Raw genomic sequence first — 18,271 nt, 5'->3', positions numbered from 1 at the left:
GGTTCTTGCCTGGCTTTGAACCCGTAATCATCACATTTTAAACGCTGTGCCATTTCGGCTCTATTACTTAGCCATACAATCAAATTGTCTTAGAAACGTCTTAGTTATTAACTTACAAAAATGTATAACTTAATGGTACTATTAGCTTAATGTAATTTTATACTAAAATAATTTGGAATAAAATCGACCTAAATAACTGAAAATAAAAAGCAATTATTGAGTATACCAAGGATCTTATTTAATTATTTTCACAGTCTGCGCATGAAATAATAATTTTATAATATAATAATAATATTATTTGAAAGGTTACAGCGGGCACATGATAAGAGAAACAGCAAATTCAATCATAAGCCTGTTTTCAAAAGATATATTAACGTAACGATATTAAACATAAATTCTAATACCTACGCAACCTATTCAAAAATGTATTTTATACAATAATAAAAATGTTTTTTTTTCCGATTAACTTTCATTTCGTCGTATATACCTCGATAGACAACAATGCATATACAACCACATTTCTTACATATATATATATATATATATATATATATATACATTTTATATAAGGAACAGGGGCAAACGGGTGTAACAGGAGGCTCTGGAGGAGGAGTAACTACAATAGCCTATGGAGACTTGCATCACCCGAGGGTTTGCAGGTGCGTTTAATTAATGTCTTTAATTAATTTCATAATACCAGAATGTAAAAAAACAGGTAATTATAGTTATATATATATACTGCCGACAGAAGTTAAAACTTAAAATTGTTAAATATATTTGTCCAATTTCTACATCTATTGGCACTCCAAGTAATATTTTTATCCCTTTTTATTATATAGTTTTTTATTCATCAAAATGAACAGTAAATCGCAAACTCGGTATAAAATATTAATACAGCTTAATTTAAATAAATAATAGTTAAAATACACTAAATTATTGGTATATACTGTTAGTATTTACATAAATTTTAATCATCATGATCCTCATTAATTTCCACAATACTTGAATTATTTGTACTTTCACGATTTTCATTATATTAACATTAGCATGTCGGTGACGCGAAACCACGAGTCTATCCCTTACGGTAAACCAGCGCAACGCGCTTAAGAAGTGTTCACTTAAAAAACATTATATAATAATAATAAAAACATTACATAACTATTAATGCTTAAAGCTTATTATGCAAATAACAGATTTTCGATATGTGTAGGTTCTCTCACCGACGAGCACGACAATCATAAATATAAATTAAGCATTCAGAGCTGCTTATCGTCCGGGTTTGAAACCGCACTCTTTGGTTTAGATTCGCTTATTTCGATTCGATTGTTTTAACCAATGGGCTATTAGCGGTAAATATATCAAACATTTTGAATTTTATATCTTAAAGCGAACCTATTTACATGTATGTTACGTTGTTGAGAATCTGACGAAGTAAGGACAATTTAACTTATCCGTATATGCGTGAGAAAAATTGCACGCTCGTGAATTGCACGCGGATTGTGCGAAGAAAAATGTAGTAACTCGGGACGGGTCGTCCCGAGTTACGACATTTTTATTTTCTATTTTTATTCATAGGAAGGCGGAAAATTGGCTACCTATACGCAAATGGTCACTACCGCCCAAAAACATCACAATAACAGCCTCTGAAAGTGAAAGTGTGAAGTCTCATATACATTAACGCTGTAAGAAATATTATCACGTTGAGCATTTCTTATCAATGATGATTACTCGTTTAATAGTATATATCGAAAAACTTAGCAATATTAATTTCAGGATTAACCAAAAAAATAATTCACGACATGTCGTAACGTTGCACCTCGTGCATGACGTTAACAGTGTTCCGGGATGTAAACACAAATGATGAAGATGTCCTTCTGACCGATTACGCCACTTCGTCCACTTCTCTAGTCCAGCAGTGTGATAACAAGATAAGGTAGCTACTCAAATGCGACAAGCAAGGGTATGGTTTCGGATACTTTTACAGGCAAGAAAAAGTAAAAACTGCCGCTTTCCAAGCTGGTCACCTATTGGCTACATGATTAAATTTATATTTCAGTTAGCTATAGCTATGTATTTAACCGATTCCGAATGGATTAAATATATTACCTAAATTATTATTATTTATCCTTAAACAACGATCTTTATGTATATTTAATAATAATTGACGCTTACGTATCAATATTTTTTTTAACATGAGATTTTAATTTATTGAATAGGTTGGTAAATATTTAATAAATAGTATATTATTATGATTATTATAATATTATAATAAATAATTGTTATAATAGAATCAGGATCAAGGATGAATAGCATCACAGTCAACAATGGCAGGGCAGTGACGCTTAACACGGGTGAAATCGCGCGGAGCATTTTGTCTATTTTATATACTGTATTTACATATAATGCTTAGAAAGAAAAGCATTTACTTGACCTAGTTTTAGAATTACGTTGTTATATATACAGGGATGAAGATGCTTTGAACCTGTTGAATAGTTTTAAGTATCGTTGGATGTAATGGTGCTTAAAACGGAACACTATACCTTCACTAAGAGTAAATATACATGAAATATATTTTAATTAGAGGAAGTAAAAGGAATAAAATATTTATAAAAATGTGATACGTGCATCAGAATGACTGTACAAAGTGAAAGATCAGCTTTAAAATACTATTAGCATTTAGTACCTATTTAGTACTATTTAATATAGTTTTGTTTAAATATTTGGTACCTAAATAATTAACAAAAAAATAATTTTTAAAATGATCATTGGACGTCAAGATGACTTGCCGTTTATAATTTCCGCACAAAGGCAATCCGTATTGTGCAATTGTTTTTCCACAATCATTTAGTACCTATTTGGTAACCTAAACATACATTTTATTAGATCACTAACTCAAAAAATAAAGATTATATTAGCGAAATTAAAAAAATAAGGGTGTGTTTAACAGACCACACTTACCATGACTATCAATTTTACTTACCTTTTAAATATTCCTAAATTTTATTTTTTTCCTAAACAAAGGTTGTTGAGAAATGTTAAATGTCAATTTGAATATCGAATCGTGAAATCGTGAAAATTTTAATAATAATGTTAAAGTTATGAAATACAATTATTATACTAAAAGAAAGAACAAATAGTCTTCAATTATTATTTTTTTCATTATTATTCGAATTATTTTTCTTATCAAAATAAATAAACAACAATATTATTCGGCATAGAATATTATAATTCCATTAGAATATTCATTGTTCATCTGCCAATTTTAAAGTAACGTGTAATATAAATTAATATTTTACAAATACTAACTTATGAATAAGTCAGATACATACGTAAAAAAGTTGATAGGTAAGGTGTTATTTTTTATGGATAATACTTTTTCCTAAGGGTGTAAAAGTATAAAATGAGGGCCGGTCGGCGTGGTTGATAGATACTTGCCTTTCACGGTGAAGGTTGTGGGTGTGTGTGGTGGTCGATTCCCACCCACGACAGACATTTGTGTGCATGAACATGTCTGTTTGTCCTGAGTCTGGGTGTAATTATCTACATAAGTATGTATTTACAAAAGAAAAGTAGTATATGTTGTATATCAGTTGTCTGGTTTCCATAGTACAAGCTCTGCTTGTTTTGGGATCAGATGGCCGTGTGTGAATAATGTCCCAGGATATTATTATTATTATTAAAGATCCATCTCAATACGATATAAAAGGAACAACTTATTCAGAAGAAGGCACCCATACACGAGGTGGATACTATTGTCTGAATCGACATCATAAGCATTTCCGAGAAAATGGGTAAATCTATTATGGAAAAGTTTCATCTTTATAAAAGGTAGAATGGATCAAAAAATAGTATTGTGTTTTATATCTCGATGTTGAATTTCTTTTTATCCACATTTTATTATGCGAAATGGTATTAAGAAAAACATATTTTTTATAATTATTTAAATTCTCAGTTTTTAAACGAAATCTGTGTGACAAACCAAGATATAACACCTTTATAACAAACTAAAGACACATATGTCTGTTGGTTTGGCTCACTGTTGAACAAAGGTCTATTCTTTTACTAGGTGGGTTAGAGGATGTGGCAGATTTTCATCCGACACATACATGTAGTGGAGCCATAAAATACACCAAGGAGTATACAAAAAGGAAGTTAAAAAGTACGGATGCATAGATTTGTAGCAAAAAAACACTTAATAAAAATTAATTATGTATGTATGATTTAAAAAAAACCTGCATATCGATCGTAGCGCCGCCTACCGCTGAATCCAATCTAAGCCATCCATAATTCAGGGACCCAAACGCACAAAAAACACCATCGAACCGCTAAGAAAGAATTCAGTGACACGCACACGTAATAATTATAATTAGTCCAAAACATACAAGGAAAGTATAACTACACAATGAAATGTCAAGTAAATTCTCAAAGAACTCCTCATATTGTAATAAACAGACGTTAAAGTCAAAGAACAGCATTGAGCCCTTTGGTTAAATCAGAAGCGAGCTTAGGATTAAACTGAACAAAAACGAATACTTTGAGCTTATAACTGAATATAAATTTTAAACCATTGTTTCCAACTTTACATTGAAGAAGTTCATAATTCAAAAAAAGTGGATATATCTTTTGTTAAAAATATCTCAAATGTGGAAAATAGCTAACGCTTAGACTTTGGCAGATATTTTTAATGATTTAGGAATTTGTAGGCTATGATTGTTTTTAAGAAAATTATTTGTTTTAAATGACATATACTTAATATTTATTAATTAATTCTTACTTTTATTATAAACTTACTGGTAGTAGAGCTTTGTGCAAGCTCGTCTGGGTAGGTACCACCCACTCATCAGATATTCTGCCTTAAAACAGCAGTACTTGGTATTGTTGTATTCCGGCTTGAAGGGTGAGTGAGCCAGTGTAATTACAGGCATTAGGGACATAACATCTTAGTTCCCAAGTTTAGTGGCGCATTGGTGATGTAAGCGATGGTTAACGTTTCTTACAATGCCAATGTCTATGGGCGTTGGTGACCACTTACCATCAGGTGGCCCATATGCTCGTCCACCTAGTCTAGTGATAGTTAATTTTTTCATCCGAAAGATCATTCCGAAAGAGGATTGGCGTCAATAGTTAGCCGTCAAAGTCTACCAAACCGAACTCACTGCTCTGACACCAAATATGGCTTTAAAACAAACGAGTGATAATGACAATAATTATGATGACGTCATATATATTTACATATACATAAATTATTATTTAAAATCCGAGATGGCCTAGTAGAGAGAACGCGTGAATCTTAACCGATGATCGTGGGTTCAAACCCGAGCAAGTACCACTGAATTTTCATGTGTTAAAGTGTGATAATAATTTATCTCGTGCTTGAAGGTGAAGGAAAACATCGTGAGGACTTCAATAAATTTAGACACATGCAGGTTGCATGTGTCTAAATTTATTGAAGTTCTGCCACATGTGTATTCTACCAACATAAGATCCAAACCTTCTCCTCAAAAGTGAGAGGAGAAGGTTTGGATCTTTTGTTGGTAGGTGTAAAGCCCAGCAGTGCGACGTTAACAGGCTGATACTGTATATTATTTAATGAATGAGTAATATAAAAGGAACTTTACGTCTCCTCCGTTTTCAGGAAGTCATAGTGAACTACTTACAGCTACTTAAAATTCAATCAGTGTGGTATACACCAAAAGTTTTCACCATCTAATAATACTCTTTAGTTAAACACCAGTGTTTCTGAAATGACAAAGGTCTCGTTAATGGTAGCTGGGTAAAACAGACGGGAGCCAAGAGGCAAGTTGCCACTGTAATGTAATTAGTGACGCCGCGCTGTGGTTAATTCGTTTAACATGTTTCTCCATAACCACCTGTAGCATTCTGGTAAAGTGCCTCATTCAACTTGTACTACTTCAACACATACATACAACAATATTGTTCTGACATCTAAGCGTCAATAGATTACGGGCCGTCTAGCGATGTAAAAGCGTCTTGGGCTGTCCCAATCCTAAGCTTAAATAGAGTGGTAAACAGTAATATTAGTAAATTCCTCAAAACGGTAATTGCTAATATTATTATTATTTTTAATCTTAATTTATGTGTTTCATTAGTACCATTATGGAAACAACCCAAAATCGCTGATTTGAATCGAATAAATTTATAATGTAGCTGCGTAATGTAACTTGAGTAATTTTTACTGTTTTAGGTGCCAAATATGTAGTTGGTAAAATATAGTACAATATATTATATAATTAAAAAACTCTAAAAAATGTTATGTGAGTTTAAAAATTAATATTTGGCTAATCCTTTCATTGAATCTAACTGCCTGTAAATGTATTACTGCTGGGCTAAGGAGACTTCTTCTTTTGAGAAGATGGTTTCCACGCTGATCCAATGTGGATTGGTGGATACATATATCGCAGATTGACATTCAACACATGGAGATATCAGGTACATATTAATCGAACATATGAAAATTCAGTAGTTATAGTATATTAGTATTAAGATAAATAAAACACATCAATTTGCAAGTTTTTAAATGTCAACTGCAAAAATAAAGCATAAAAGTAGCTACTAATCTAACATTTCCAATATTAATCACAAATTTTATCTATACTTAAAATATTAATGGAAATTTAATTCATTTGAAAGTAATTAATTAGGCGTAAACATTTTCAATACGTTAATATCATTACAAGTACAAACATAAATGATTAATCGTGATTTCTCGTGCATCGCAACGTAATGTTATTAAAACTGTAAGTCACACTCCGTCTTATTGGCTTCACTGGTGACAAGATTGCTGATTCATTTCGTGCCCAGTGAATCGGAGATGCAATTCTTTGAGAATATTGCCATATACTATCATTATATGTAATCTAACTATCTATATTTTAAAAAAAAGTATTTTCAGATATGTCAACATTGTACATTACTTGAATATATAATTTGGAAGTTACTTAAAAATAAGTAAATATATTCAAAAGTAATATTTCAGCTAGTCACAATCGAAGAATTAACATGGATTCATTATCTGTTACAACATTAAATTTTTCTTTTTAAAATAATAATAATAGACAAACTTGCTGGCAAACACACAAAGGCTCAATTGCTTATGGAAATTGTAACCAGAACACCTGAAGGAAAGATAAATAGAATCTTGACCAATGTAGATTAAATCAGAACAAGCCTTTGACTTTGAGTTCAATACTCATCTCGTACTCTGCGGCGACAGTATCTTGACGTGTTAAATGTTCGTCAACCAGAAATGGAGCTGATTACGGCCTGAATCCTTTCACAAAAGATGGCCCTTTTGTACAGCGGTAATACAATTGCAGACTGATATTAATTGTTAATTGTTTTTATTGAAAAACTGAATTACTAATTTAATTGTCCTAAAATTCTTTTCGATAATTATCCAAACTAAGCACGTTCTATATATACTAAGCTCATATTATAGTTGAGCATAGTTATCTCAAAGTTCGAAGGGATTTTACAATGCCGGTGTTAGTTGCGCGTGTCTTATTTTAATCCTATGAACGTTCTTAGAAATAAATTATTTATTAGCAACTCATATGAGTTGTCACGTTTTACGCTTTCATGCGAAGCTAGCATTGAAAAACCATAAAATATTTTGGGCTACGTATCACTCTCGTCATTGGGGAGTAAAACCTTGCTTAGGACTCTTTATGTTGTTATTATTCCACAATTTCATATTACATTTTTTCTGGATAAAATTGAATTATGAAGATGTTTTTGATTAACAAGAATATCTGTCTTATGATATTTGCCAGAATACGGTGAAGCTTAATGTTATACCCGTGTTTTAAGCAAAAGCCGAGATGGCCTAGTGGTTAGAACGCGTGAATTTCAACCGATGATCGTGGGTTCAAGTCCGGGCAAGCGCCGCTGAATTTTCATGTGCTTAATTTGTGTTTATAATTCATCTTGTGCTTGACGGCGAAGGAAAAATATCGTGGAAAACCTGCATGTGTCTAATTTCATTGAAATTATGCCACATGGGTATTCTACCAACCCGCGTTTTCGTGGTGGAATTAGACATTAACAGGCTGTTATTTTACTGTACTGTACTGATTTAAGCAATCGCGAAGGCAAAGATTAGTAGTCGTGGATAACCGCTCGCTTCACAAGGCGTAAATTAAATTGCATTATTTTTTCTAATTGAAAAATAAAAATAATGATAGGTCCCATTTTAATTTCCAAGATATCCTCTAAATTTTATATAAATCCTTGCATATCAATTGAGTTACCATTTATAAGCCCATAACCGTACCGTAACAGCCTGTGAATGTCCCACTGCTGGGCTAAAGGCCTCCGCACCTCTTTTTGAGGAGAAGGTTTGGAGCTTATTCCACCACGCTGCTCCAATGCGGGTTGGTGGAATACACATGTGGCAGAATTTCAGTGAAATTAGACACATGCAGGTTTCCTCACGATGTTTTCCTTCACCGTCAAGCACGAGATGAATTACAATCACAAATTAAGCACATGAAAATTCAGTGGCCCGGGTTTGAACCCACGATCATCGGTTGAAATTCAATTTCTTCTAAGCCCATAAACGTAAATAAATAAAATTACTGATAAAGTAGCTTTTCCCAATACTCTAATAGTATACAAATATTAATATAAAATAAAACCATACACGTTTTACATTCACTTAACATCGTTAGTAACTTTATACTAGTTTCAATCCTAATTTCAATCAAATAAATAATATAAAAATAAAATAAATAAATCCCTCAATTTCAATTTTTTAATTATTAGTTTTAGTTTTATAAGTATTATTTAAGTTTTAATATTATTGTCGAGTCATTCTATCGACTTACTTGTTATTTCTTTTTTTCAAATGCTTGTTAGTTTTTTTTCTTTACCTCATTTTTATTACAAGCTAAGAATGTAAGTAAGTGAGTTTAATGTTTTAGATATATCTAAGATTTGTCGTTGTAACTTGTCGGTGTAAAAATAAATAAATAAGTTTTGTAATTATAATGTAAATAATAATACATTTCATTTTTAACGGATAATGCCTTTTAAAAACGTTTAAAACATACTTACTTTACTTCTGTTTTACATTTCATGACGCACTTTGTAGTTGAGAGGAGTTAAGTAAAAATGCATAAAAGATGAGTCATGCATATTTTGAGAGCGATTCAGGGACACATATCCAATTCTATGTTGAACAACGTGTTTAAACTTAGAATTCGTTCTCCCCATTTGTAAAGAAGTCATTCACCCATGCCCATTTAAAGAATGCTCATATATCACACCCATATAATACTCATAAAATACACCCGAAAAAAAACCTTCAAGAAAAGTGCGTACTTATTCCTAAAAGGCCGACAACGCACCTGCAAACCCTCGGGTGTTGCTGATGTCCGTGGGCGGTGATAGTCTCTTCCATGAGGTGAGCCTTCTGCTCGTTTTTTCCCCCTAATAAATTTAAAAAAAACCGAATAATAAAATAAAATACGTACTAGAATATTGAGCCAGAGTGATTACAGGACATAACATCTTAGTTCCTAGGTTGGTATATTATGTTCATTGCATTTATCGTAATGTTATGTTCATTTGTATTGCTTACAAGGCCTGTGTGTGTGGGTATTGTAGACGAATTACCATTAGATGGCCCATTCCACCTGTCTATTAAAATTATAAAATAACTAAACAGCAATTTATTTTGTTTTAAATAAATAAGTATGCTTTTGGCGTCACGGCCAAAGTTACGTAAAAGTTTAATGAACACTACAAACTGCAATAAGATTTAAATCGAGCAAGAGGCAGACTGTTCAAAGCAATTACAGTTTAACTTTCTCTTACTATTAGTTAATTAGTCAGCATTTTACAACAGCTAAGTCTTTATCGAGTCCATTAGCGGCGATTTTCCGGATTTGGTCCATTAACTCGGATTGTTCACTTATTTAGAGCTCTAGTGAAAAATGCCGTTGTCAAATTTCACAAGCCTCCGACGCTACCTACGCTTTTTCCAAGTGTTTCTTATTTCGATATATATAAGTATAAAAATAACATTATAGCTGAAATCTCTTATCTTTTCAGTAGTTAAAAAACCTTTACACGTATTAACTTGGCGTACGTATTGTACGCCAAGTTGATTTAGATAATCAAAACTGTGACACGTGTCATTCTGATATTTGTATATTTTGTGAAATAGTAAAGTTTACTGGCTTTACTTACAGGTAATGTCGCGTGATGTCGACGTATTTTTGAGTCAAATTTTAATTTATATTTTCGAAAATTTTAAGCTTTACGTAAATAGTCGAAGTGGTGACAGAAAGTAATTATTTACTCAAATTCAAAGCCCATGTTCAAGGATCGATTTTCACTCGAATTATAGTGAGCCGAAATGACCCAGCGGCGAGAACAAGTGAATCGTAACCGAAGATTGCAGGTTCAAACCATTAAACATCGTAAAGACCTGCATTTGTCGGAAGAAATTCTTTCAAACACGTTTGATTCCAGTCATCATGCAGATGATCTGCCAGCCATTGTTAAAGCAAAATGTGGATAGTTTTATATCATCTCTTTAATCGGAGGCTTTTGCTTAGCTAAAATAGAATGATAAAATGATTAGTATTATACACAATATTATATATATATATATAATATTGTGTATAATACTGACCCAACAAGATATATATATATATATATATATATATATATATATATATATATATATATATATATATCTTGTTGGGCCATTTATTATAATTCATTACCATTGCATGACTGTAACGTATTTGTATAGTATACTATATTTATGTTATTTATGTCAATACCGCGTTATTGATTATGTGTTATATTCCGTCGACGGTCTTTTACGAAACATGTCTTTTGTTAGACTTTTACAATTCACTTGTAATTAAACTATTAATATAAGTGACACATTTTTTTTATAAGAACCGGGAAACCAAATCACTCCACACCACCTGATGGTATGTGGTAGTTGAGTCCAAACGCGACGACGGCTAGTACAGTCGGGAAGAATGTTCTGAACTAGCCGCCCCGCTTTGCCGGCCCGCAAGATGCCTCTTCACACGTGTGAAGGTAAAGAGGTCCTTTTTTTGGTGGTGGTACACGTATATACATATGTGCATATACCTATAGCTTCAGTAATGTTTCTAGTTTACAAAATTAAACTGATTATACTTATGAGGGATTTCGTATGCCTGATGAATAAAGCCCGTATAGGTTTAATTTATTTTCAGTCCATTTGTCATTAATAAAATTAGCTATTATATCTCTGAATCATAAATATAAAAAAGAGATGCATTATTTTCATTATTAAAATGTCTTCATGCAGAGTTTAGAAGCAATTCTACTCGAAGATCCTAACTTTTTAAATACCTATGTGAAACAGAAAATATTTGTTAAGCGAAAATGCGTACAAAATATATAAAAATAATACTTAATTTCAGCCAAAACACAAGATGAATTGGTTTTATATTTATTTTATATTCTTGGCTTTAACAGGCGCCAAACAACGAACGAAAACGAAATATTGTTCAGATATATTATTTATTAAAATCTTGAACTCTTTAATTCTAGATTGTATTGTCAGCTTCAAAATTGTGTGCACTTTCAGCTCAAGCGGTGTGGGTTTTAACTGTTAAAAGTAAAGTTAAATAAAATCTTGTAAAAATAAAGAATCATAAAACGAAATTTAATTCAAATAACTCTCATAAATGTCTAATATTAAAATTCCTGCCTCACTCTGCATACACGGTCTCCTTAATTAATTTCCATTGCAGATGAGACTAATTTAACAATTTCTGTCAAGCTGCGTTCAAAGTTGAGATTTTCAATTAAGCAGCTATTGAACGAATTTATAAAAGATTTCATTTTTAAATAGTAAATATTATAATATTACTATTTATATATAATTTCAGTTGGTATGTATGTGTTAATTCATATGTTTCCATATAATTTGTAACTAATCGTCAGAATGAAAGAAATGAGATATTTTATGGTTCTCGGGTATAAAAAAAGGTTTAATCAACGCATTTAAAAAATAATTAAATCACTGCTTTGCTTGAATCAACCCTTTATTGGGCAAAACTTATAAAATCACTTGTTACTTTTCAGGACTCGATTGTTACTTAGTCGGGTTTTAGTTTTTAAACTTTTACTTGTTTTCTCTCTTTTTTTTAACTCTTAACACCATAACATAAATATATATTTATTATATATTTTATACAGTTATGAAGTATATAGCATACGCGCCTCACCGTGATGCCGTTTGTTCATACAGATCGGTCTCCCTCCTATGTGGTGTAGATACACATATTATATGAGAAAGTTAAGACTCGATACAGAAATTAGTTTCAAATCGGGTGGTAAATGCTGAAGTTCCAAGTCCAGTATTAGAGTTCATAAGGCTGCAATTAAGCTGGTATGGACACGCCCTTCGTATAGATGACCGTCATTTACGTAAAGCTCTCATTACTTTTGAGACGCCAGAAGGTACTATTACCAAGGTGCTATTGCCATCTTAATCAATGTACACGACTCTATATATTATAGTTCATATTGGTATATAAGTTGCTCTTTCTATGATTCCAAATACTATAAACAAGTCCCATGAATTACTCTCTACAGATAATACACTGGTTTTCTAATAACTCTCGATTTATAAAACCTTAGACTTTAATCTTGAGGAAATCTTGAAAATAATCTGTATGCTTATTACCAGTGGATTAATTGCATGGTCGGTTGTTGTTGTACGGCTTTTAAAACAAGGAAGCGTTGCTGTGTTTTAAATTCAAGAACTCACATCGTTGCGCATTCCCAGTTGTGATGGATAGCATCGGCAGGTAATATCCATTTCTCAGAATATATTTTGAAATTGATCACGTTATAGCACTACTGATATAAACTTTTTCCAAGTATAGTTAAAAATATCACTGCATTTTCAGAGCGCTTATAGCCTAAATAGGCTATAAAGAAAAAAAAACCTTCCGCCTTCCTTCGAGTTTAAGCTTTCTAAATCTTAGTTTTATCAAAAGCGGTTCAGTGGTTTTGCCTTGAAAACGTAACAGAGAGATTGAGTCACTTTCTCATATTAGACGAGCCGGTTGGCGTGGTTGGTGGTTGTGAAGGTTGTGGGTTCGATTCCCACCCAGGACAAATATTTGTGTGCATGAACATGTCTGTTTATCCTGAGTCTGGGTGTAATTATCTATATAAGTATGTATTTACAAAAGAAAAGTAGTATATGTAGTATATGAGTTGTCTGGTTTCCATAGCACAAGTTCTACTTTATTTGAGATCAGATGTCCGTGTGTGAATAATGTCCCTGTATATTATTATTGTTATTATTCATTATATTAGGATAGATGTCTGTCGCAAGATCAAATCACATATCCTGCACGAAGCAGCATGTAGATGACGGCTTTGTTTCACTTACTTATGTCAAAACTTAAGATTTAAAGTCTATTAAATATATTAAATAAATTTACGAGGAAAAAAATATGTGTCAATGAATAGCCTAAGATACCCACCGCCTTGTTTTTCGAACGACAAGTTTCAATGTAGCGCGAACAATGTAAACATGATATTTTATACCAAATTATGCAGAGCCATGATCATCAAGCATCCCTCTCTAATTTTAATAGTACAACTAAAAAGGATTGACTAAATATACTTTATATGATTAAGCTTGCGTACGTACAGTATTCTTCGATATCTTTTCATAAAACCTTAAATGAACTTAATATATATTTTTCCTTACAAGTAAATAAAATGGAACATAAATATACAATGCAGGTATTAGCGTTTATTCCATTAAATTACTGTTTGCTACTTATTCATACAGTGAATTACACACCTAACGGTTACGCAAGCTACTTAACTTAATAAGATTTTTAATATGGTTTTGCGGGAACACATACAATTCTCACGGAGAAAGGAGAAAGGATAGAACCGTCTCGTAATTGTAGTATCGTTTAGTTTTGTTAATTTCGGTTAATATACGTTTTTAACTACCCATTCGGAAATTCTTATTAACGTGTTTTACTGGTGATTTTCTGTTAGTGAAAATTGTTGTTAACACTTAGCAATTTGGATCCGTATAGTAAAAATTGAAGTAACTGCCTGTGAATGTCCCTCTGGTCTAAAGCCTTCTCTCCTTTTTGAGAAGGTTTGAAGCTTATTCTGCCACGCAGGTCCAATACATTGGATACACGAAGCAGATTTTCATGTACCACATTCAAGTTCCCTCACGATGTTTTCCTTCACCGCCGATAATGAAATGAATTATAAACACAAATTAAGCACATAAAACTTCAGAGGTGTTGGCCTGGGTTTGAACTCGGCAACATCGGCTTAATTTCTCATCTAATCACTGGGCAATCATGGCTCCACCAGTATGCAGTTAGATCAGTATGTTTTGAGGTATTACAACGTATTTAAACACATACAAAATGGCGCGTGCAGTACCGTAGGAGTACGTACCAACTACAGTTTTCTTATATAACGTATGTAACTGGTGTGGTAGCTATTTTTAATGTATTTCTATGTTACTTATAGACATTATCTAGTGGCTGATTTGTTAAACAATGCTATATCAAATTCTTCGGAATGTCAAAACAATTGTTACAGAAAGATAGTAAACACGGCCTTAATTATTATTATAAACTGTGTCGAATAAAAATATAAACTTAAATATACCTGTTTAAAGAGCCAGTGATTCTTATAAAAGTAAACAAATCATATAAAAATACATATTTTATGCAGAGCATATATTCCAAACGTATTTTTTTTCAATATTGAAAACACTTATGAAGCTAATATTGTCAAATTGCGCGCCTCGCTGGAGCCAAAACACTCGTTTCGTTGCCAATTCAGCAATTCAATGTACTTTATGAAATCAGTATAAAGTGTAATGCACACAACGTATGATAGTTATGCTTCCAATGCCAAAGAATTTTAGTTTCAACAACGATAAATAAAACGAAATTTTATTTAAACAGTATTTTATCTATGCTATCTAACAGTTATATATGAAGCTACATAACAAATAATATGATAACTGTTAAGTTTTGACATACATACTCTACTAACTCCACTCTAAGAATATACTGTTCACGTAGAATTTTTTGGTCAATCTATATGGTAAGTTTTGTTTATTTGTATTTTACATCTTCACGCAAATACTACGATTCTAATTGATAAAATATTTTCGCTTATACTATCAGGACATACATAAGTGTATAGAACGTTCATATGTTAGCTCGTCTGGGTAGGTACCACCCACTCATCAGATATTCTACCGCAAAACAGCAATACTTGATATTGTTGTGTTCCGGTTTGAAGGGTGAGTGAGCCAGTGTAATTACAGGCACAAGGGACATAAAATCTTAGTTCCCAAGGTTGGTGGCGCATTGGATATGTAAGCGATGGTTGACATTTCTTACAATGCTAATGTCTAAGAGCGTTGGTGACCACTTACCATCAGGTGGACCATATGCTCGTCCGCCTTCCTATTCTATAAAAAAAAAAAAAAGTTTTGTTTATTTGTATTTTACATCTTCACGCAAATACTACGATTCTAATTGATAAAATATTTTCGCTTATACTTTCAGGACATACATAAGTGTATAGAACGTTCATATGTTGTATCTTTTTTGATATATAGCTTCTAAGTAAATGTCAGCATTTACTTATATTTTATTTATTACTCACAGTAAACTTACGGGAACAAATAACGACTACTAGCGTTTTGCTCAATTTTCTAAAAAAGATAATTTTTATCGAAATAAATAATAACATTACTGTATAAATAACATATTAAACGTTTTAGATGAACAAATATTGCCTTTTACAATTTGAAAATGGAAAGGATTGTTTTAGAAATATTACGTGATATTTAAATGAAGACGAAAATATACGCAGGGCGAGATGTAGTATGGTACAGTATAGTAGTATAATAGCACAGTACGGGAAAATCGATACATTGGTTAAAAAGGTACGATACATAATACTTATTTTACCTAATCTACAATTTACTATACCATGAAATTAAGTTAGTGGACTCGGAGCTTTATACTGTACTGTATTGTAAATCTTCCATATTTATTTTTTGTAAGTATTTATTATTTCGTTCTTCTTGTCTTAATATTACCTCAAACATATCTTATACAATTTCCGCTGTTCTAAAATTTAGATATCATAAGCTTTTAAAGGAATTTGCTTGTAAACGATAAACAATTCCACTTTTCCACTTCAAACGAAATTCCGTTAAAGTATACTAATTCCAATATAACGAGAATTTACGAAATTCTAAAGCGATCTTGCTGTCAGCTTCTGAATATATATTTTTACGCCTACTTGAGCTGTACTTATAAAATAATTAATAGAATCTTAAGTACTTTTACTTTATTCTTATTATTATTATATATAATATTATCTCCCTGTGTTGGTTAGGTTCCATCAACTTATTAATTATTTTACCACAAAACTCAATATTTGTATTTATGAGTTCCAATTTGAAAAGTGAGTAAGTAATTGCATACCACCTTCGATCGTAACTCACAGTGTCAATTTCTATCTGCGGTCGTGACCACTTACCATAAGCTTACCCTTTCACACGTCAAGCGCATATTAAAAGAGTAGAAGCGTTAAAAATATACTATATTTTTCTATAATTTAGAACCTTACTCATAAAAGCTATTAAGCGGGTATTCGGTTAAAAACATATGTCTCTCTCTATCATCATTAATTTGACATTCGAAAGAAAAAGACATAATTGCTTAACTAACCATCGCGTTAAGTCATTTATATAGGCATAATGTGAAGTATAATTATTAAAACTGTTCTAGTTTATTACAATAAATAAAACCGCGGAGTGATAAACTGTTTCAGGTCAAGGGTATAGACGAAATATTGTCACCCAGGACGCACTAAGGGCTATTTATAAAACAAATTAGGTCATCCATGGGTATTCAGTTTCGCATATAAATCATAGTAATTAACAAACAGTATTGAACCCTAAAATATAGAATACTAGTTTTCGCCGTGGCTTTACGCGCTTGGCTCGTGGGATGTGTGTGGTGTTTTAGATATTAACTAACCCGATGACTTTTTCTGTACCACTAATAAAATGAACACAAAATAACATGAAGATCGAATCGGGGAAGTGAACGCGTTACAAAAAAACTAATAAATATAGGCACTTTTCATTTATAATATTATGAACGAATAAACTAAATTATACAACAGTTACTTTAGAATTAAAAGTAGAACTTTTTTTCTTAAAATATTTAAATAATACACAAGTGTATAAGAAAATTAATATATCATTTACTTACGAAAATAGAAAACACATAAATGTTAAGAATCGATGTCGGATTTAGAGTTAACTTTACGGTAAAAACACCTGTCTGAGTCAGATTAAGGATGAATTACTTAACAGAGTCGGAATCTTGGTGTTACAAGTTTATCTCGACTTCTCGTGCTTATGCAATTTTTGTCGGTTTACATCAAAGTAATCTACATCGTTTTTTAAATATACATGACAATGTTGCAAATAACGTCACTGTAAGTAATTTAAGCTTATTAAGAATATAAAAGAAATAATCTATATACCTATATATCAAAATAAACATCTATTGAATTGCCAACGTGAACTTGAGATCTCGGGATTTATGAGCTAGACTTAGATAAACATATGAGTATGATAAATAAAATAAATAATATACTTTATAATCGTTCGTGACAGACCCTTATAGGAATTTTTTTAGTTATAATGATTGGCACTGGAATAATACTAACGATATTTTAACGTATGAAGATTTTGAAGGGAAGTGATCATCAGATATAATTCCTGACTGAGAATTCTATAAATGATTAAAAAAACTTATCGATAAGTTGCAACTTATTATTATAGTACGCAATTTATTGCTTTTGATTCCTTTTACTCATTTTTAATATTAGTTGTAAATTTCGTTTAGATATAAGAAAACAAGCAATATCCCTTTTGAACTTTCGAAAAGATAAAAATTAAACGAAAAGTTTAAAGTTTGATTATTTTTTAAATAAGCTTAAAATATCGAACCACATTCTGAACAAACATGTTCAAAACTAAAAGGGAAGGGGTGCCAGGCACAAATGTCTGGCGTGAATACGTTTCATATGCATCGTTTTTGTGGTCGCGTCTGTAAATGTCAATAGGCTTAAGTAGACAGACTATTATAAAAAATCATAATAATAATAAAAAATCGCCGTGAGACTTAAAATG

At 31.7% G+C, this 18,271-nt stretch overlaps 2 protein-coding genes across 2 annotated transcripts in view; one reads left to right on the top strand and one right to left on the bottom strand.

The window, feature by feature from the left end:
• LOC126773636 (sec1 family domain-containing protein 2-like) overlaps nt 1–8,490 on the top strand; it is a 157,841-nt gene extending 149,351 nt beyond the window's left edge. The window contains exon 10 of the transcript XR_007669756.1: nt 8,445–8,490. The gene's annotated coding sequence lies outside the window, so the exon portion shown is untranslated. The remainder of the gene's footprint in view (nt 1–8,444) is intronic.
• Nucleotides 1–18,271, bottom strand: part of LOC126773643 (uncharacterized) — a 102,769-nt gene that overhangs the window by 39,374 nt on the left and 45,124 nt on the right. The window lies entirely within an intron of this gene.

Source organism: Nymphalis io, chromosome 15 (assembly GCF_905147045.1).
Source record: "Nymphalis io chromosome 15, ilAglIoxx1.1, whole genome shotgun sequence".
Taxonomy (NCBI): Eukaryota; Metazoa; Arthropoda; class Insecta; order Lepidoptera; family Nymphalidae; genus Nymphalis; species Nymphalis io.
The sequence above is the reverse complement of the archived record's forward strand: the minus strand, read 5'-3'. Positions and strand labels throughout refer to the sequence as shown.